The sequence below is a fragment of the Trachurus japonicus genome, unplaced genomic scaffold (assembly GCF_045865225.1).
Source record: "Trachurus japonicus isolate A0001 unplaced genomic scaffold, Traja_1.0 AP030152.1".
Taxonomy (NCBI): Eukaryota; Metazoa; Chordata; class Actinopteri; order Carangiformes; family Carangidae; genus Trachurus; species Trachurus japonicus.
The window spans coordinates 157,381-180,807 of NW_028220285.1; positions in this window are offsets into that span (position 1 = coordinate 157,381).

Genomic DNA, 23,427 nt, shown 5'->3' on the forward strand with positions numbered 1-23,427 from the left:
CGGCGTAACCACACCACGAGCTAACGTCCTGTTTAGTTACAGTCTCCTCACCTGCAGCGTCACGTCACTACAGCTGTTCTGATGTAAACAAACTCACGTGTGGAGTTTGGCTGTTCGTCACTCACAGGGTCCAGGGATGATTCAGTGTCCCACATCCTTTAGTTTTACAGTAGCTAATAGCTATATATTATTATTAAAAAAAAAAAAAAATTAAAAAAAATTAATTAATATATAATTTTTTTTTTTCGGTGGGGGGGGGGTATCGGCCAATTAATCGGCTATCGGCTTTTTCCTGCTCCAAACTATCGTTATTATATCGGAATTTAAAAATCCACTATCGGTCGACCTCTAGAGGAGAGGCTAGAACAGATGAAGGAGGAGAGGCCGGAAGAGGTAGAGAAGGAGGAGATGGAGAGACCAGAGGAGGTAGAGGAGGAGAGGCTAGAACAGATGAAGGAGGAGAGGCCGGAAGAGGTAGAGAAGGAGGAGATGGAGAGACCAGAGGAGGTAGAGGAGGAGAGGCTAGAACAGATGAAGGAGGAGAGGCAGGAAGAGGTAGAGAAGGAGGAGATGGAGAAGGAGAGACCAGAGGAGGTAGAGAAGGAGAGGCTAGAACAGAGGGAGGAGAGGCAGGAAGAGGTAGAGAAGGAGGAGATGGAGAGACCAGAGGAGGTAGAGGAGGAGAGGCTAGAACAGAGGGAGGAGAGGCAGGAAGAGGTAGAGAAGGAGGAGATGGAGAGACCAGAGGAGGTAGAGGAGGAGAGGCTAGAACAGATGAAGGAGGAGAGGCCGGAAGAGGTAGAGAAGGAGGAGATGGAGAGACCAGAGGAGGTAGAGGAGGAGAGGCTAGAACAGATGAAGGAGGAGAGGCAGGAAGAGGTAGAGAAGGAGGAGATGGAGAAGGAGAGACCAGAGGAGGTAGAGGAGGAGAGGCTAGAACAGAGGGAGGAGAGGCAGGAAGAGGTAGAGAAGGAGGAGATGGAGAGACCAGAGGAGGTAGAGGAGGAGAGGCTAGAACAGAGGGAGGAGAGGCAGGAAGAGGTAGAGAAGGAGGAGATGGAGAGACCAGAGGAGGTAGAGAAGGAGAGGCTAGAACAGAAGGAGGAGAGGCAGGAAGAGGTAGAGAAGGAGGAGAAGGAGAGACCAGAGGAGGTAGAGAAGGAGAGGCTAGAACAGAAGGAGGAGAGGCAGGAAGAGGTAGAGAAGGAGGAGAAGGAGAGACCAGAGGAGGTAGAGGAGGAGAGGCTAGAACAGAAGGAGGAGAGGCAGGAAGAGGTAGAGAAGGAGGAGATGGAGAGACCAGAGGAGGTAGAGGAGGAGAGGCTAGAACAGAAGGAGGAGAGGCAGGAAGAGGTAGAGAAGGAGGAGATGGAGAGACCAGAGGAGGTAGAGGAGGAGAGGCTAGAACAGATGAAGGAGGAGAGGAAGAGGTAGAGAAGGAGGAGATGGAGAAGGAGAGACCAGAGGAGGTAGAGGAGGAGAGGCTAGAACAGAGGGAGGAGAGGCAGGAAGAGGTAGAGAAGGAGGAGATGGAAGAGGTAGAGAAGGAGGAGATGGAGAGACCAGAGGAGGTAGAGGAGGAGAGGCTAGAACAGATGAAGGAGGAGAGGCAGGAAGAGGTAGAGAAGGAGGAGATGGAGAGACCAGAGGAGGTAGAGGAGGAGAGGCTAGAACAGAGGGAGGAGAGGCAGGAAGAGGTAGAGAAGGAGGAGATGGAGAGACCAGAGGAGGTAGAGGAGGAGAGGCTAGAACAGAAGGAGGAGAGGCAGGAAGAGGTAGAGAAGGAGGAGATGGAGAGACCAGAGGAGGTAGAGGAGGAGAGGCTAGAACAGATGAAGGAGGAGAGGCAGGAAGAGGTAGAGAAGGAGGAGATGGAGGAGGTAGAGAAGGAGGAGATGGAGGAGAGGCAGGAAGAGGTAGAGAAGGAGAAGCTGGAGGAGGTAGAGAAGGAGGAGATGGAGGAGAGGCTGGAAATTCACAGGTGAGGTTAAATAATGATGGATGTGTTAGTCATGATGATGCACAGTTGACTTCAGCCAGAGCAACTGAGAACTCTTCTAAGTTGCCTTCTTGTCTTTCATTAGTTGCTCATTAGTTACCCCTACATAACATGAAATTATGATTGCAAATGCAAAAAACATCAACTTTCAGGAGCGATGCCTCGGAGCACTTTTGTGTCCCCACCAATGTCAAAATCAAACCTACTCCCTTGCTTAGCAGCATGTGTAAAACCAATGTTGCACTGATCTAAACTCAACCAAACAGTGTTCACAAGAGCAAAGTTGTACATATTTGACTAAAAATGAAACACAAAACACAATAAAGTGAGTCCTACCTGCATGATGGAGGATGATGGACTCTGTCTGGAGAGTTCAGTGTCAGCGGACTCAGCATCACATGGCTGTTCTTCTGCCTGAAATGATAAATCATCATTATTAAGCAACTAATCAACAAAACCAAAATCATTAGACCAAATAATAAGAAACCGTTAAAGGAGAACATCAATAATTTACATAAATATCAACATCTGTGAGTATCTGGCTCCAAGTCATATTTTTTCCACATAAGTTGAACTTGGTTCTAGCCAATGTGACGTTTGTGTAGCCTGTTTTAATACTGCAGTGATTGTTACAGCTGAAAACAAATGAATATCAAGTGTTACAGGGTTGGATTGACCTGTGATAGAAGTGATGTGAACTATAGAAAGCAAAAGTAGCCCAGTGTTATAAGCTCTATGTAATATATGGTGTGTTGGGACACACTGAAGGGGGGACATGAAACACGCGTGAGTCAGGTCAAACAGCTGTGGAGCCTCCTGCTTACACTAGCTGTGGATGCACAGTTGAACACAATTTTCAGTCTTTAAACAGCTGCATGTGTAGACTCTCTCTCTTCCTCTCTATCCTTCCCCCGATAGTCTGAACGAGAGGAAACTGAAGTCAAACTCAAAGTGTGAACAGAGGAGACTTGCAGTTCAAGTTCTGCGTGCACTGTGCCCCAGGCTGCATGTTAGTCAATTAACTTAGCTAGCGCGAGCTGCTCTGCTAACGTTAGGTAGCTCTCCTTCATGTAAACATTTAGTCAATTAGCTAGCAGCTGCTCTGCTAACGTTAGGTAGCACCCCTTCATGTAAACATTTAGTCAAGCTAGCGCGAGCTCTGCTAACCTTAGGTAGCTCCCCCTTCATGTAAACATTTCACTCCATGACCGAATGCAACGCGGTGAAGTTGCTTTTTTGTTTCTTTAACACACCTACCTGCTATTTGTGAGAAATTACAACTAACCTTTTCGTTGGGGCCAAGCTGCCACTTGACCGCTTCTCTGTGCCGTTCTCTCCCTCCTGTCGAGCCAAGGAGCGCTCACCTCTTCTTCTTCTTCTTCTTCTTTTTTGTTTAACGGCGGTTGGCAACCAGCTTACCGGCGCATTACCGCCACCCTCTGAGCTGGAGTGTGAGCAGGAGAGTGGAGCGCTCACCTCACAGCGACCAAGCTTTGATAAACAAACCGGATCCGCCCTGTGTGTCGCTACCTGAGCTTATGGTGCGTTCGAGGCAACCCGTAACTCGTATTTTTCCGACCTGTTCCTATGGTTACCCGTTAGAACGTACAGTCAAACTCGTAACTTCCCACCTGTGAACTCGTGCTAGATCGATCTACTCCCAGTTCCCAGTTCGTAACTCGTAACTTGCCTGGAACGCTACAAACTCATAACTGGTGACTTGAAGTCGTGACTTACGGGTTAAAAAGCCTGCCTGGAACGCACCATATAATTAAAAAAAAAAAAAAGCGCTCGTTGAGGTGGAGCTGAGAACAGCGGAGTTTCCTCTGCTGCAGCTGATCAGCTGACATGTGGTCAAGACGTGGCATCAGTGTTTCCCACAGGATTTCAGGACACCATGGCACAACAAACTGAATTTCAGAAACATTATCTTGGCTAACAATGTGGAACAACAAGGTGGATGCACAAAAAAACTTATTTCACCGCTCCATGTATTGATTTTTCGGCAGCTGTCAACAAATGCACATGGCCATATATTGATTTTTCGCTGCGTCTTTGTAAACAGATCCACGTGGCCATGTATTGATTTTTTGCCTTTATTGTAAAGAGCGACATGATGCTGCTGTGTGTAGGAGTCACAAGCCAAAAACCACTGGGTTACCATCAGCCTGGTTACATCAGGCTGAGTTCCACAAATCAGTTTATGCTTCTGTGATTTAAGTAGTTAAATATTAATGAATTAATCATAATTTGCATCCCTAGTCTGTTGGTCTTGGTTAAAGGGATAGTTCACCCAAAATTCAAATTTCACTCATTATCTACTCATGTTGACTAAGAGCTGTGAGAATTTTCAGAGTCCTCCGTTCCTTCTCTGAGTTACGGGGGGGTCCTCGCAGCAGTATTTGTCCATATAGAGAGCCTAAGCGGAAGCAGGAAGCAAGGGAGTAGGTTTGATTTTGACATTGGTGGGGACACAAAAGTGCTCCGAGGCATCGCTCCTGAAAGTTGATGTTTTTTGCATTTGCAATCATAATTTCATGTTATGTAGGGGTAACTAATGAGCAACTAATGAAAGACAAGAAGGCAACTTAGAAGAGTTCTCAGTTGCTCTGGCTGAAGTCAACTGTGCATCATCATGACTAACACATCCATAATTATTTAACCTCACCTGTGAATTTCCAGCCTCTCCTCCATCTCCTCCTTCTCTACCTCCTCCAGCTTCTCCTTCTCTACCTCTTCCTGCCTCTCCTCCATCTCCTCCTTCTCTACCTCCTCCAGCTTCTCCTTCTCTACCTCTTCCTGCCTCTCCTCCATCTCCTCCTTCTCTACCTCTTCCTGCCTCTCCTCCCTCTGTTCTAGCCTCTCCTCCTCTACCTCCTCTGGTCTCTCCATCTCCTCCTTCTCTACCTCTTCCTGCCTCTCCTCCCTCTGTTCTAGCCTCTCCTCCTCTACCTCCTCTGGTCTCTCCATCTCCTCCTTCTCTACCTCTTCCTGCCTCTCCTCCCTCTGTTCTAGCCTCTCCTCCTCTACCTCCTCTGGTCTCTCCTTCTCCATCTCCTCCTTCTCTACCTCTTCCTGCCTCTCCTCCTTCATCTGTTCTAGCCTCTCCTCCTCTACCTCCTCTGGTCTCTCCATCTCCTCCTTCTCTACCTCTTCCAGTCTCTCCTCCTTCTGTTCTAGCCTCTCCTCCTCTACCTCCTCTGGTCTCTCCATCTCCTCCTTCTCTACCTCTTCCTGCCTCTCCTCCTTCATCTGTTCTAGCCTCTCCTCCTCTACCTCCTCTGGTCTCTCCATCTCCTCCTTCTCTACCTCTTCCTGCCTCTCCGCCTTCTGTTCTAGCCTCTCCTCCTCTACCTCCTCTGGTCTCTCCTTCTCCATCTCCTCCTTCTCTACCTCTTCCTGCCTCTCCTCCCTCTGTTCTAGCCTCTCCTCCTCTACCTCCTCTGGTCTCTCCATCTCCTCCTTCTCTACCTCTTCCTGCCTCTCCTCCTTCATCTGTTCTAGCCTCTCCTCCTCTACCTCCTCTGGTCTCTCCATCTCCTCCTTCTCTACCTCTTCCTGCCTCTCCTCCCTCTGTTCTAGCCTCTCCTCCTCTACCTCCTCTGGTCTCTCCATCTCCTCCTTCTCTACCTCTTCCTGCCTCTCCTCCTTCATCTGTTCTAGCCTCTCCTCTACCTCCTCTGGTCTCTCCATCTCCTCCAGCCTCTCTACTGTCTGTCTCTGTCACCTGACTGAATATGTTGATGCAGGACATATGAACAGATACATGAGGGATACAATGATCATAGAGCTTGATGGTACAGTTATTGCATGAGGAAAAAAGGCTTTTACTTTCACACAATGTGTAATTTATTCCCCGAAAATATGGATGTATAAAATTACATGAGCATCTGAGGTTTTTTTTGTAGGCCTATTTTCCCGACCAATGTTCTTTATTTTTGTTTTTTTAAGCAGTTGCTCCCTTTCACAAAGGAGGATACATGGAAATAATAAGCTAGTAGTAAAAAAAAAAACCTTATCTGTTTGCCATTAAATATTGGCTTTTATTCATTATCTGTAGCCTATTGTTGAGGCTCTACAGTTACAGAACAAATGCCGAACATGTTGACAACTTACATTCGCGAGTGACAGCGGGGACGGCCAATCACATGTACGTTAGCGAGAAACGGCCGGACCAATAGGTAGATATTTAGGTTAGAGGTGGGACTTCTAGCAGAGACCGGCTGTTAACCCTTTTTCTGCCATAATCATTTGACTAAACACCACGGACAGCGGACACAGCGGCTGAGTATTGGTAGGGACGTGTCCCTAGCGTCCCTACCCAATTCTACGCCCTTGGCAGGAAGTAACGTCGCCATGGGACCTCAACTCTGAAAAACTTGCCATTCACTTGCATTGGACTGACAATTTTATTTCGCGATCCGATTGAATTGCGCCATGAGAAAAAAATATGACCTCTACCTGTTTAAAACATCACGTTTCGACCGAAAAAAGCAGCAGTTTATTGTAAAATGACAACAGGAGAATGTATTTTGTGTGAAGACTGCTCTACGGACTACAGATCTGCTGTCCCACAGAAAATACGTCACCAACTGACACGGGAAAGGGCGGCATGTGGTCGCCATGGTGACGTCACTACGCGACTTGTAGTCTTTCTGGTTACGGATTCTTCCGAATTTTATTCTACAATAGTTTTACGATAACCTGCTGATTTCTCTTCATGAAACGTGATGTTTTAAAACAGGTAGAGGTCATATTTTTTTCTCATGACGCAATTCAATCGGATCGCGAAATAAAATTGTCAGTCCAATGCAAGTGAATGGCAAGTTTTTCAGAGTTGAGGTCCCATGGTGACCGTTACTTCCTGCTTCCGCTTAGGCTCTCTATAATGGTTGTCTATGGACACCAACTTTCTTGGTCCAAAAAGACACACCAAAAAACATTCAAATACCTCCATGCTGCTCGTCTGTAATGTCCCTCTTGTATTGAAGCCCCGACATGAGAAATTGTTCTGAAAAAAGTTAAATAAGTCTATATTTTAAGCTTGTTTGTAGCGGAAGCTCCCAGTGTGTCGGTTCACTGCTCTTCCTGTGTCAGTGCTAATCTCTCATGATTTGCACTGACCGGCGGAACAATTTCTCATGTGGGGGCCTCAATACAAGAGGGACATTACAGACCAGCAGTATGGAGGTATTTGGATGTTTTTTGGTGTGTCTTTTTGGACCAAGAAAGTTGGTGTCCATAGACAACCATTATATGGACAAATACTGCTGTGCGGACCCCCGTATCTCAGAGAAGGAACGGAGGACTCTGAAAATTCTCACAGTTCTTAGTTGACATGAGGGTGAGTAGATAATGAGTGAAATTTGAATTTTGGGTGAACTATCCCTTTAAGTACCACTTTGAAAAAAAAAAAGTTTTGTTGCTTAAGCTTATGTATTCAATCATTATTCAATGATAGCTATACTAAAATTCATGTGACAAAAAAATGCTTCTCACTGTTCTCAGGTCAAATATTTATATGCGATTAAAATGCGATTAATTGCTATTAATTAATTACACAGCCTCTAATTAATTAGATTAATTTTTTTAATCGAGTCCCGGCCCTAAAATTAATACTATTTTTTAACAGAGAATTACGGAATTAATTAAGAATAAATGCCAGTTTTCTTTGTCTATGTACTTAATAAAAGATATTATATCCGTTACTTTTTGATAAGATGTTATTTGATAATAAATCAAAAGCTTGTCGTTTCCACTGGTACTTACATACAGGAAAATACATTCAATAGTTATAACATTATCTAATAACCTTTATAATTAATAACCCTCACTAAGTCAGTCAGTGTAGTATCTGTCTTTGCAGTAAACCAATTGCTTGCACATGCGCAGATGACCAAGTGTGTGTGAAGTGTGTGTGTCTGCCTTACCAGGTCTGACCAGTAGGGGGCGATACTGAGTAAATTTCACTCAAGCACACTTAAGCACACTTGTCAGGTTTTCGTGACTGGTGGGGTAACCCCTGAAAATTTGACAGGGCATCCCTGTGACCTTTTTTACATCAATGCAATGCTTTTCTTGGTGGGGACCAGCATTTTGGTCCCCACCAAAATTTTGGTGCCCACACTGTGAGTGTGCTGTCCGACGGTGGTTCCCACCAAGTAACATAGACAAACACACACACACACACACACACACACACACACACACACACACACACACACACACACACTCTCACAGATACACTTGCCTCTGGTGTGGAAAAGTAAATCCTGACTCGCTCCTGACTGGCTTGCTAATATCTCTCTTTATGACATCAATGGAGGAACAAACGTTCTCGGCGGGAAGTTAATTACTCATTACAGTCAGGGTCTAATAAAAAGACAGACTGATATGGTGTGACACCTGAAGCCATTACAACCCCCTCCGCCTCCCCCTCCCCCACACGCATACACACCAAAACCACACACACACACGGTAAATGAGCACACACATCTGCGCTGCATGAGCGGATAAATGAAAACGCTGTGTGTTTAGTCACTGTCCAGGAGGTCCCTGTCACCTCTGTAATGACACTATCCCAGGGGTGTCAACTGACTTAATTAAAAAAAAGCACACACACACACACACACACACCTGCTGCTGGCACATTTAATTAGGTTCACCTCCATCAACACAGAAACACATATTTGGTGGTGGATTTAATTCTCCCTTCAGCATCTCGATATCAACTCCTCAAAGCTGTGGTACTGGAAACTGGACAAGGAAGTAGGTGTGTGTGTGTGTGTGTGTTTTCTGATGTGTGTCGACGTGTGCTCATTTGAAAGAAACTTTACTTGCGGTTGCAGCTCAGCTGTGACTGTATCTCACACTGAAAACACAGGTGCACAAATGTACACCAAGAAAGTGACGGTATTGATCGTGTTGGATCAAATATCATATTTGGATCCCACATCAGGCCCATCAGAGAACAGAGAACCTGAGGATTACTCTGTCAAATATTAAGTATTGGATTTCAGCTTAGTTAACAGATAAGAACATGGACGGTAACATCTCCTGATCTCAGTACAGCCTTCATACAACGGACTACACAGGCTCTATCTCAACAGTTCAGGGAGGAGGTTGAGACTGGTGTGTCAAATGTATTTGTATGACACACAACAGTCATTTCATGCACTCAACAGACCTGAAAGAGGCATAAAAACACAAGTAAAATATATAAAGAAACATTATCAAAACTGTATCAAAACAAAGAGATGAAATAAGGTAATATCTCATTTAAAAAATATTTAACAATTTCTGAAACATATTACAGTAATTTAGTGACTGAGACAAGAAGTAAAACATCTTCTTAGTTCACAAATGGTATGAACTTTTAGATAGATGCACTGTTAGTCTTGCAGACAAACATTTTATACTGTTTGTTAGTGACTGTCACCAACCCTCCCTGGGCTACCAGACTTCGTTGAGGTGAGTTTCCTTTATGAGCCAAAGAGGGCAGTGCTTCACCATTGGTAGGTCAAGGGGGGGGGGGGATCCTATGTTCCCCGCTGTTGCCGGTCAATGGACTCTCTCTACTTATCTGGACTCTATCTGGCCTGTCTAGCCTCTACCTGGTCTTTTTACTAAACTTAACCAACTCCTTTCTTCATTGCCTAAACCCAACCAATGGGACAATTAACCTACACTTCTCACTCAAAGTCACAACTCAACTTCTCACTCAACAATAGGCAAAAATCTGCAAAGTCACAACTCCACTTCCATGTTCCCCGGGTCCTTTTGGGGAAAAGTGGGGAACATAGGACCATTTTTCTAAAAAAGTTTTCTATGTTTCCCTGTCCCATACAAAGTGGGGAACACAGGACCCGGGGAACATATGATCCCATGTGTGCAGCCAAGGGATGCACGTGAATCTGATGTAGGGACGAGGACCAATAGATCCATGACGAGGGCGGGGACTGCTAACTCCATCGGCTGACAAAAAGTTAGCCAAAACGACCGGATCGCTTACTTCTGCTTTAAAGTATGAACATTACAACAGTCTAGGGATGTGAAGATTCACCGATTCATATCGGTGGTCCGATATAAACGTGTGCGATGCGACTGCACCGGTAGATTCGGGGTAGCCTACATCTGACATAATTTATGGTTGAATTTGCGATGCATCTCTTCTAGCCTTCTACATCGGTAAATTGCATGGTTAAATCGATCATTTCATCAGGAGATATACAACCCTACAACAGTCACAAAAACAGAGTTGAAAAAACAAAAAATAATGGAAAATAATACACACATCTTGCTCATGCACATGTGTGCTAAGAAGATGCTTCTAAAGGCCTGGCTCTGTTAATGAACCAGTAAAATCTATCTTAATACTATCGTCTTAATGAATAGTCTTGGGTTAACTCTGCATCAGTCACTCAATTACCCAGAACTAATACCTCCTCATTTCTACCTTATTAGGAATGAATTAGTCCTTCTCTGCACGCCCTAATTTAAAGTGGTGGTGAATCATCCAGAGCTACTATCAATGCAGCATGAATGAACACTTTTCTAACTATTATTTACCAACTGTGTTAAAAGTTAAACTTATGTGTCACTCAGCGTCAGAGAGCTCACACTCTTCTGCTGTGTGAAGTTAAACACTCCTCTTATAAATTAAAAACTTCACAAATCAACACTGCTGTTTGTTGCCTGGCAACCTGAATCCATTACTTACATGCATGTGTGTGTGTGTGTGTGTGTGTGTGTGTGTGTGTAGGATGGGTTTGCCTAATCTTCCACTTTTAAACTACCAGCTGTGATCTTTTAGTGTTTGTATTTATGTGATTGAGTCACTTGACCTCATCAAGCATCACTTTCATCTCTAAGTCAAACACAGATCGTGTGAGGGGAGGATTCGGTGAGCAGAGTGTGGACAGTCACAGGGAGAGAGGAGACTTGTAGTGGAGCCTCAGACCTGGAGGGCAGGGATGGACACAAACAGAGAGACGAAAGTGAGACAGGTTGCCAGTCAGAGACATGCTGTGTTAGGACAAGGTTGGAGTGGAGGGATGAACTGTTGTGTCTGTCTGTCTGTGAAACCTGTAGTTAGGGATGTTTCTTGTTTTTGTAACCAGCCTTCAGTGCCTCTTCATGACTGATCCCACAATATCATGTATGGCAGCTTAAAGTTGTGTGACACTCAGCTCGCATGAGGGGCAAAGACAGTCACAATAGACTGCGTTGCCTAAAGGGGAACTATGCAAGTCCGGCCGCTTTTTCTCTGTTTTAGTCACTTTTTTCTCTACCAAACTCCTCCTACAGTTTGGGAGTGCATATTTTACAACACTGTCATAAAAACTCACCACTAATCCTCCTCCCTCCCCCCTGGCCATGTGTATTTGTTTTTCGACAAAGCTGGCGAGAGGGCAATCCATGGAGTGATGTCTACTGAGGTGGGTAACGTACCGTAAATTCTCCAATAGAAGCCCGGTCTTTTATATGCTCCACATGCCGAACTGAGCGGCTTATATTTGAGTCGGTTACACCCCGCCTTTCCGAAGCCCCGCCTTTCCGACAATAGACTTCCATTCATCGTAATAGCGGGGTTTTCTATTTTTTCTAAAGACCCTGCTACTCCGAAAAGGCCAGTGGGGGAAACCCCCCCACTCCGAACGGACAGACGGACCTAATCAGAAAGGAACCAGAGGCTGTGCAGTGCGCAGTACGCAGTGATCCTTTTTTCCTTTTTGGGGTCAAACGGATCATGTGCATAATTAACTGCAAAACAAGCAAATACTTCATACTGTATTAATGACATGTTCATTATGCTTCTAGCCTGTCTAGCCTCTACCTGGTCTTTTTACTAAACTTAACCAACTCCTTTCTTCATTGCCTAAATCCAACCAAAGCATCTCCCTCAGTCAGCTGTCAGCACGAGCGGTGGCTGCTGCAGCCTCGCGCCCCTGTGAGCTCAAGCCGGCTTCAGCCGTGCTCGAGCGGAGGGGGGGGGGAGAAAAAAAGTGTATTTCTATTACTGTGTGGGAGATCTCCAACAACGGAGTCTGGGAGAAAGCAAGTGGGACAGATCTGCCCAGTCCCTGAGCAGCGCACGTTTCACAGACAAGCCACAAAGCAGAATGTAAACAACGTCACGCGGTTCAGCACCTTGGACAGCTGCGGGGGGGAGGAGGGGGTGTCGGAGTAGCGGTGTTTCGAAGTGGGGGTATTTCGGAACAGCGGGGTGTCGAAGTGGAGGGGTGTCGGAATGGAGAGCTGTCCCCATTTGAGTCAGGCATCTATATGGGACAGGCTTTTATTTCATTTTGAACAAATCTTATGCTCAGCAAAAAGCAGCAAATCTTTTGATTCTTACGGAGAAGAGAGAGAAGAGTAAAGGCCCCTACATACTCAGGTGTACATGACTCCACGGATGTCCGTGCGTACTCAAGGTGGACTCAATGCGGACCCAAAGTGGTTGTCCGCCGGACCCATCCGCACAAAGCTCAATTTGTACGACTCCGCATATGCGTACTCAGCAAGGGAACCTCACTTCCGCGTTCAAAAAACTGCAATCCCCTCGGATTCCTCTGGGGGCTGGTGTCAGAAGGGAGCATTCTCCATAGACCCCCATGTTAAAATAGCCGAGTTTACATCCTCAATAAACATGTTAAAAGCCTAATGTCAGAACGTTTAGTTTCTACCCCCGCACACACTCTGAGGGGGGTGAATTTTTTTTTAACTCTACCGTTTTACTGTTATTAGGTTAAAATTCTGGCCAATTAGGGCGCGGAAACGTTGAGTGACAGGTCCGAGCAGCTCCGTGGACAGCTGCTTTGAGGCCAGTGGGCGGGTTCTCGGCCGGCCAATCCAACATGGCGCTGTTCAGGACGCCATATTTGAGTCACAAAAACGACTCCCCAAAACCAATGGGTGACGTCACGGATGCTACATCCATTCTTTTTACAGTCTATGGTACTCAGTGTCACGCAATAGACTGCTCGGTTCACATCGACCTGTTTTTAATGTGACACCGTACGCTCGACTATGAAACCTCAAACTTCCGCGAACAGTGCGTGTGGAGTCCGCGCTGCTCACTCTACGCGCACATTACGCCCGCTCTGTGGGAGCCTTAAGAGTATTTAGAAGGGCTGATTAAGCCTCTAAATAAATGTGTGCCGTGGCCATAGACTGTAACGCTCCGGCTCTTTCCTTGGGTCAGTCTGAGTTTTCAACACGCTGGGCCGGCCCACACCCCACGACAGGATGCACCAAGTTCGGGTCGAAAACATAAACAAATAACCCGGGTCAGGGTCAGGTCGGACCACGGACTTCCTTGAACCGAATTTTGAGGACTCTACCATGAATAAAGCAGCTTAGAAACTTCTCCATCAGGCGATTGTGGGCTTTGAGAGGTTTTGTACAGAAGAAATAGAAGTAGGGATGCACCGATCCACATTTTTTCACTTCCGATCCGATCCCGATACAAGAATTTGGATATCTGCCGATACCGATACTATTCCGATACCAGAGCTTTTTTTTTAAATTCAATTATTTTTTTAGATTTTCCCCTCCCACCTAAAGCTATGTTCTACGTAGGGGTGTCAAACTCATTCAGGGGCCACAAACAGCACAACTGGATCTCAAGTGGGCCAGAGCAGTAGAATAATAGCATGATAAGGTATAAATAAAAAGAAGAACTTTTCCCTTTGTATTATAAGATGTTTACAGTTAATGAACTATTGTTTTACAAAACATATTATGAACAATCTGAAATTTCTTCATAAAAATACATGCAATTTCAACAATAATATGCCTCTTCTGTCTTCTATGTAATTTTCACACTTGGCAAATTCATTCTGAGGGCGAGATTGGACTCCCTGCTGGACCAGTTTTGGCCCGCGTGCCGCACGTTTGACACCCCTGGTCTACAATCTGAAAAATTATGAGAAAATTTTGAAAAAAGCACCCCACACACAGACACACACACACCCTCCCCCCCAAGCTCGTATGGCCCTCGGAGCCTCCTAACGACACACCCCCTTCAGCAGAGCAGAGCAACAAGCCTGCCTGCAGAAACCAAACACGGCTTTGAATGCAGAGTAACAGTGTCGGATTCGCAACTTCCACAATAAAACCAAAGATTACCTGTTCAACATAAACTCTGCTCTATCAGCACCGCCGCTGCAGCGGGGTCGCTCTGCACACAGCACACCGCGGCTCCGCGAGCTTTAGACCCCGTGTCTCCCTACTTCTCTCCCCGACACACAGCGCCCTGTCCTGGGGGTGGCCGGCGCCGCACCGGCGGTCCCGTTGTCGCTGCCACGGAACACACCGGCCTGACCGTCGGGGCGCCGCCGTCATTAGCGGTAGCTGGTACACGGTGGTGCCGGTGCTTGGGCTGCCGCGGTCTTGTTCCTTTCATAGGGAGCAACAACACGGGAGAGGTGTTGCGGGGGGCGCGCACTCTGAACTACGGGAGCCCAGCAGGGAGCGTTGGTAGTGGATGTTGAAGAGAAAATTGTTTTTCTTAAAATAAATCGATGTAAAGTACAAATTCGAATTAATCGATTTATTGCCCAGCCCTACATTGCACGTTGCTGTCTTGCTTTGCGGTGTTTCGAGCATGAAATATTTACAAACAGCGGACATGTGTGCTGCTCAATGCTACCCGGCTGCTGCTGCTAGTGGCTCAGCAGGCTGCAAACAGCGGAATGTATTTCCTGAACGGGGGTGTGTCTCATCGGCCTCACTGACACACGGCACACGCCTCCTTCAGGAAATCCGTTCCACACTTTTTCAGCCACCTAGCAGAGTAGCCAACAGGAGTAACTTTTGGAATCATTTCAGCAGACAACCATGAAAGCACATGTGTTTCAGGGATCGGAAATTTGCGCAGGTGGGATCGGAATTTTCCGATCCATTAATTACACTCGTATCGGTACCCGATACCGATACTGGATCGGATCTGCCCCATCCCTAAATAGAAGTAGAGGAGAAGAACTTGAACTTGAACTTTATTGTCCCCAAAGGGAAATTTGCATTGCAGGCAGGTAAAAAACATAAAACATATAGAGCACATTCACACAACTTCAGTACAACACTGACATCCCCGGGTTCTAGTTGAGACTGGCTTTTACTGGTTCAAAACTGTAGCCAGACCCGACCCAGTACAGAAGACCGGCGTCTGTTTAATCACTTTATTAAATTTATTTTATCATATAAGTTTTACAATGTGTATATGTGTGTGGTCTTTTGTCAAAGACTACAGATTATACAGGGTGTGTTTGTATCGTGGTGCCATAAAGTAGTCCATGTTTCTAGCGAGACGAAAGCTGGGACACTGGGTCGCAGGCTCTGATCTTGCAAGGTTGTTTTTTTTGGCCAAGAGATGCTAGGAGCCGCCTCCATTCCCCCTGTAACAAGTGGTATGACCACCACAATTAAGCTGTTGCATCCCCTTTAATCCGGACATAGTTCAGTGCACTGGTAATGTAGGAGAAAAGCAACCTGAGGTCAGGAAAACCAAGAAATCACAAACTCTACCAGTTGATGTTTAAGGAGGTAGACACAGACTGTAAAATAGGGAAAAGAGCCACGTAGGCTATGAGACTACAGCCATATTGGACAATTGAACAAATAAAGACAGAGCATTCTGATGGGGCTGCACTTAGAGAGACAAAAATGGACGGATGGAGACTGAATCAGTCTGATGGTGGTGACACAAAAACAAAATGGGATGCCAGGGGCACGCATCAACCCCTCCAACAAGGCACTGAAACCAAATCTCAGTTTATGCACTACATTCAGCCCTGACTCTAAGAACATAAATCACTGACATACCCTTCAGATGAACCCTTAAGAGATGCCTTTAAAGATCCACCTGAAGTAACTTTTAGAAGACAAAGTAAGAGGAAGGAATAGTATACGGAGCGAAGCTGAAACTCTGAACAGTAGTCTCATGGCTAAACCATAAGTAAATATTGGAACCAGTATAAATTTCTCTACCAGAACTCCTCAGTCTTTTGGGGAAAAAAAAGTTAAATGGTTTGCAAGCTGCTGAACTGCTGACACAAAAGCATCACAGAGGATCATCAACACAGCACAAAAATCACTTGCTGTCCTCTTCCCTCCCTGGACGACATTGCAAACACCCGCTGCCTCACCAGAGCCGCCAGCATCAAAGACAGTTCACACTTCACATCCCGGACCTGCTGCCCTCTGGCAGGCGCTTCAGCTCACTCAAACCTGCACCAACAGACTCGAAAACAGCTTTTCACAAGCAATCAGCACTTTAAACACATGAGTTAATGCATGATTATACTACTATATGATCATACAATGACAATAAAGGCTTTCTATTCTATTTCTGTTCCATCACAAAAAATTAAAAATCTGTTTTGTTTTACGATGTGGAAAAAAACACATGCAAGAAACAACCCATTAACAATAAACACTTAACTGAAGACACAAGCAATGCCACAACAATGTACCATTAAACATTTTAATGGATGGAATGAAAGTGTTGAGGATGGATGAATGGATATTGTACAGAGTGATAAAGGTGAAGGAAGGATGTCGTCTGCGCTGCTGGTCTGGGAGGATGAACTGGAGACCAGCGGAGGGAGACCATAGACTGTAAAAAGAATGGACGTAGCGTCCGTGACGTCACCCATTGGTTTTGGTGAGTCTGTATTGTGCCGCTACTACGGGGGTTTGAACCGCGCCATGTTGGATTCTACTTGCCATATTTGGAGAGGTGCGGCCGTTGGCCGGCCGAGAGCCCGCCCACTGGCCTCGAAGCAGCGGTCTCCGGACCTGTCACTCAACGTTTCCGCACCCTAATTGGCCAGAATTTTAAACCTAATAACAGTAAAACGGTAGAGTTTAAAAAAAATCCACCCCCCTCACAGTGTGTGCGGGGGTAGAAACTATCGGTTGAGACCAAAAAACGTAATGGTACCAGGCTTTTAACATGTTTATTGAGGACATAAAGTCGGCTATTTTAACATGGGGGTCTATGGAGAATGCTCCCTTCTGGTACCAGCCCCCAGAGGAAGCCGGGGGGATTGCAGTTTTTTGAATGTGGAAGTGAGCTTCACTTCTCAGACCGACAACTGCCCCCTTGAGGGAGACTCAGAGTGGGGTTACGTCTCTGCGTGGTTCCATCTGAGCTGGGTTCATGCCACCATGTTGAATAGATAGGGATGGGGGAAGGGAGGGAAGGATGGAGGAATGAGAGTAGGGATGATCGGAGGGATGAGGTTAGAAGCTGCCTGGATAAAGGGAAGAAGGGGTTGACCAGGTGTATGTAGGCTTGACTAGTGATTAGAGGTGTGGTTGAGGTGAGACCTTGCTCCTCAACCTAAGTTAATATTGTCAAGGTTTACTGGCAAAATCTGGTTTTCGTAGCCTTAACCAGTTAAGGTACGCCCCTATTTTTTATGTTTTTTTTTCATATTTCACAAGCATGGATACTTGGCGAGCTGTACAAACGGTCTTGTGTCATAAGATGGTTGCTGTAGATCGGGAACTGCCTCCCATTGGTTCGACCTCCCGTTACTCCGACAAAATACCCACTGGTCCGACCTCCCATTGGTTCGACCTCCCGTTACTCCGACAAAATCAACCACAAGTCGGACCAATAGGAGGTCGAACCAATGGGTGGTCCCGTTAGTTCGAACTGTCATCGCTACTTTGTGACAAGCTCTTCCATTGATAGGAGCATGCAGCTTTCTCTCTCTCTCTCTCTCTCTACGCACATCACACACATACACGCGCGGCCCAGAATATCACCATATTCAGTCAGAGAGCCAGATCATGTCAGATCGCACACAACCATCATAAATGCTGATCAAGATGTGTAAACTGATAATCAAAGCCCCCCCTCCCAGAGTACAGAGTAAAAGAAATACACTTTTTTTTCTCCCCCCCCCCTCCGCTCGAGCACGGCTGAACCTGGCCGGCTTGAGCTCACTTCACGGGCGCGAGCCTGCTGCAGCCGCCGCTGCTGCTGACAGCAGACTGAGAGAGAGAGAGAGAAAAAAAAGTAAATTTGGCTTTGGTTAGGTTCAGGCAATGAAGAAAGGAGTTGGTTAAGGACCAAGGTACGTTTTATCAGTCTGTTTTCTGGGAATAATTGACAAAAGGAGAAACCAGAAACAAGCCGTTTTTTCGTTTTGGAAAAAAAAACGGAAATCAAAATTTCAGTTTGTTTTCTCGTTTTTGGTTCTTATTTAACAAAACAAATTTACCACTCAATATTTTGTTTCCGTGGGTGGGCGGGTCCTCTGATTGGCTAGTGTGCTTCCTTGCCCTGTGCCCTTCAAAATAAAAGTTCCTCAATTTGATAATGTCGACAAAAATATTACTGTAGGCTAGTAGGCTACAGACACTAGCAGACATAGAGGAGCCCATCACCCACAGTCAAGACTGACACGGCTTCAAATAACAATAATAGTAGGCTATTCATAATGAAAATGAAAACTTATGAAGTTATGATGACTTCAGTGTAGATGTTTAGCCACAAGGTGGCGCAGTTATTACACGAAGAGTAGATCTGAGGGCTTTACTACGACGGAGGCTCACAACATATCGTGTGTATTATTGAAAGCGAGGGGTGTGCCTATAGGCTAGTGAGTAGGCTACAGAGTGTCTACTCTGTAAAGACTGTACAGTAACTTACTGTACTGTAGCGAGATTCACGCAACGCGTGAAATGTGAGTGACAGTGATCACAAACGAGAGCATTATGACTGATAGCTCCCCTGGTAGAACAGCTCCCTCAGTAAGCTGATTCTTCCGCTAGTGTGGGTTCGAGTCTCAGTTTAGGTTGTACCCTTAATTAATGTGTTTTCTTTTCTCATCATCATTATGATCACATAAGGCTTAAGTTTGAGCAAATAAATGAGCAAATGAGCATTAATTCTCCGCCGGGCCGAGGCACCAACTTCCCTGCTTGTGTAGCCTACGTATTTGTCTGCAACGGCTTATGACACGCGCCGTCCCTGCAGAGTGACAGCCCAGGACAGGTGCTGAAGTGTGGGAGAGGAGGGAGAGACTGGGCTCCGCGGGGCTCTTGCAACTTGCGGCGGATCAGGAAGGGTGGAGGACCGACATGACAGGGGGTCTTGGTCTCCTGGTACCTGTGCTGGCCAGGAAAATGCACAGTGTACACGTGTACGTATTTAAGTACACGTTCACATCCCTATAAACATGTACACAAGCAGGGAAGTTGGTGCCTCAGCCCGGCGGAGAATTAATGCTCATTTGCTCATTTATTTGCTCAAACTTAAGCCTTATGTGATCATAATGATGATGAGAAAAGAAAACACATTAATTAATGGTACAACCTAAACTGAGACTCGAACCCACACTAGTGGATGAATCAGCTTAATGAGGGAGCTGTTCTACCAGGGGAGCTATCAGTCATAATGCTCTCGTTTGTGATCACTGTCACTCACATTTCACGCGTTGCGTGAATCTCGCTCCCCACGAGTGAAATGGCCACTTTGAAGTAGTATCTATATTGAACGAAGTTACTGTACAGTCACTGTACAGAGTAGACACTCTGTACTCACTAGCCTATAGGCACACCCCTCGCTTTCAATAATACACACGATATGTTGTGAGCCTCCGTCGTAGTAAAGCCCTCAGATCTACTCTTCGTGTAATAACTGCGCCACCTTGTGGCTAAACATCTACACTGAAGTCATCATAACTTCATAAGTTCTCATTTTCATTATGAATAGCCTACTATTATTGTTATTTGAAGCCGTGTCAGTCTTGACTGTGGGTGATGGGGTCCTCTATGTCTGCTAGTGTCTGTAGCCTACTAGCCTACAGTAATATTTTTGTCAACATTATTAAATTGAGGAACTTTTATTTTGAAGGGCACAGGGCAAGGAAGCACACTAGGACCCGCCCACCCACGGAAACAAAATATTGAGTGGTAAAGTCGTTTTGTTAAATAAGAACCAAAAACGAGAAAACAAACTGAAATTTTGATTTCCGTTTTTTTTTCCAAAACGAAAAAATGAAAAAACGGCTTGTTTCTGGTTTCTCCTTATGTCAATTATTCCCAGAAAACAGACTGATAAAACGTACCTCCGTCGTTAAGTTTAGTAAAAACACCAGGTAGAGGCCAGACAGGCTGGAAGCATAATGAGCCTTATATGTTATTAATATATGCTTGTTTTGCACATGATCCGTTTGATCCCAGAAAGGAAAAAAGGATCAATGCGCAGCCTCTGTTTCCTTTCTGATTGCGTCCGTCTGTCTGTTCGGAGTGGGAGAGAGAGACAGAGAACCCAATCCACCTGTCTGTAATGTAAGTTTGATTTGATATGAGTGTCAAGGTTTAATTACGGACACTAATGAGCGCGCAGCAGTGCGTAAAAGTCGTGCGTAATGACAGCTCCTCGTTGGTGAAACACAATAAACTGCACCTCTTCTTCCACGTGTGTCTTATTGACAGGTGGAGCCTATATGAATAATGATATAAATGCATAGTGAACGGTAAGAATGGAGAGTTGGACTAATAACTAGTCCAGTTCGAACTAATGAGGACCTCCCATTAGTTCGAACTCTCATTACTCCGATTGTCGGACCAATGGGAGTTCGAACCAATGGGAGGTCGAACTAATGGGAGGTCGGACTAATGGGAGGTCGGACCAGTGCCATGGACCCCTGTAGCTGTGGATAAAGGGAAGACTTGAAAGGTATTGTACGCATCATACGTTAGCTTAGTGGCTAGCCGACCTAAATGCTAATCCTGTTAGGGCTGTGAGCAACCAAAACATTTGTGGGTGGTCTTAAATTGATCGGGGCGATCTAAGCTTTCTAACAATCATAACATGAATATATATGCTTAAAGGGCTGCTGTTAAAAACGTCCGGGAGTAATTGATGCTAGCGCCACCTACAGGTGCTGTACCAGCGCCGGTACAGCATGCGTCGTTAACTGGTTAAAATAGTTCTTTTATATAGCAAGGGTCTTGCTTTATAGAGTGTCGTAACTGATAAGATTCAAATGCTCTATTGAGTGTCTAAGCTGGACGATCGTCAATATTTTTTGTTTTTTTTGCCATTATAAAACACACACACACACACACATCACACATATGCTGATACAGCTGAACATCCACATCCACTGTGCTCTGGCTCAGCTGATGCCGACAGGAGGGGTGCAATCTAGAATCTGAACGCTCATTTTACACACTGGAGCTTTAACTCTTTCGCGACAATTGACGAGTAAACTCGTCACAGCCTGCCGAACGTTCACGACCATTGACGAGTAAACTCGTCAAAACCGTTTTTTTACAGATTACGATAATAGACACTCTGAGGTACCCTGTGTGTGAATATGGTAGTCCTCTGATATGTAAAACAGTTTTAAACTAAAATCAAAACATAATGTTTTTTTATAAACAGTGTGATCTTGGTTTTGTTTGAGTAATCGGTCTCCTTGAATGCTGCTCTGGGGGCAGCCTGCAGCGCTGTGCGGCTGTCGGCTACAGTGTTGCGACTTTCTCGCTGAATCTGGCGACTTTCCAAACCCTCTTTTGACAAAAGCGACCGACGACAAATATGGCGACTTTTTCCGGTGCTGTTATAAACGTTTCTGGTTTGGAGACTCGGATCTGAAAGCCCGTTATCACCAGTGGCGTAGATGACGTAGGGTTGGTGGGTTTTGTAAACCCATGGGCCCTCTTGTGGTGAAATCCTGCGGCCCCCCCACACACTGCCGAGGATTTTTATTTTTTTGGTTTAAATCAGGGGCGGGCTGGTCATAGGGAGGTTCGGGACGACTGCGGCTGCCTTCCGTCGCAGCGGCAGGTAGCACAGAGTGTAACATCAGACTGGGTCACTGCATCATTATGTTGCATATTAAGGGGGGATACGAGCGGGCGCGGCCCCTCCCAATTTGAGCTGATCCATGCGTCTATTACATCAAATTAAACAACAGAAGCTGGTCTACAACGTGTAAATCATGTTTCTATGACCCAAACACAGCCCAAACACTACTCAAATAAACAACTAAACATCAAACTTCATGAAGCACCTCTGTGTGGACCCAGTCGCCACATTTCTGGCTCGTATACAACTGTGCATTATGCAAAACACATCAGCTACCGCTCATTTGAAAAGGCTACAAAGATTGGAACGTTACATAGCAGCCGCGGCTGCACAGCAGCAGGCAGAGAGAGAAGACAACAACCAGCAAAGTCCAGCACACACAGACACTGCTTGACCAAAACATGGTTGTACATTTCCTCTTACCTTTGCTGTTTTGCCGTGAAAAGTTTGTTTTATGGGTAAATCCCATAGACCAGGGGTGCTCATTACGATTGGGTCGATCGCGTGATGAAGAACAAAAAAAAAAGTACATTTAAAAAAACACAGTTGTCTGGACAGCAGGCATTTTTCTCACAACCGACCTCAAAAGCGAGGGCAGGTCTGCCGAAGCATCATTCCGGGTGAATCAGCTCTCCGCCCGTTGTCTTTGTTGCCGCTCCACAGAGCGCACATGGCTACTTAATTATGCACGACACGTGCTGACCATATATGGTTGTGCTGAGGCATTCTGGGGGTGGAATATGAGGTGTGTTCATGTCTGCACCATTCTTGGGTCCGGTGCATTTATCAATGGAATATTGCGGAGAGGTGTGCGTACGCACAGCTTGATCAGTGTTTCCCGCTTTTTTTTCCTCACGTGTGTTTACGTGCGGTGCGCACGCACGCGAGAGAGGTGGCAGGTTGAGAGGCTGACTGGTGGAGATGAGAGATGGTGAAACGCTAGCATGATTATGGGGAGCATACGTCAGTCCGACTGCCCACAAGTCCGACGGCTCATTTCTCCGACTACCCATTCTACAGTGTTGAGGTTAGGTTTAGGGTAAGGTTAAGGGTTAGGGCTACTTAAGTCGGAGAAGTGGGAGGTCGGACTGATGACGCAAAAATAAAGAAATGTATGGTCGGAGTCGGAGAAATGGGTGGTCGGAGAAATGGGTAGTCGGACAGACGTCATGCGCCCCATGATTATTACAAAACACCATCTCTTATCTGCCCGCACATAGACAGACACAGGTTCACATACAGACAGGGGCGCACGGTAAATGCAGCTGCAGCGTTATTAACCCCCCGCATAGTCCGACAAACGACTGGATGACCAAAAATGTATGGACATTTATTGTGCCATATGGATTCATGCAGTTATGAAAGGTAGGCTACACCGACATATTGTATGAAGTGTTATGTATGTTCATATACTAGGCTATATAAATAAACGTGAATCATTAATAATGTTGGTAGATCATTTTGACTTGGTCACTTGAAAAGTATAGCTCTCAGGCTGAAAAAGTGTGAGCACCCCTGCCATAGACTGTAAGGTAAATCCACAATATTTCCAGTTTGAACAGAACTTTGACAGGTGTTAGCTACATCTAAA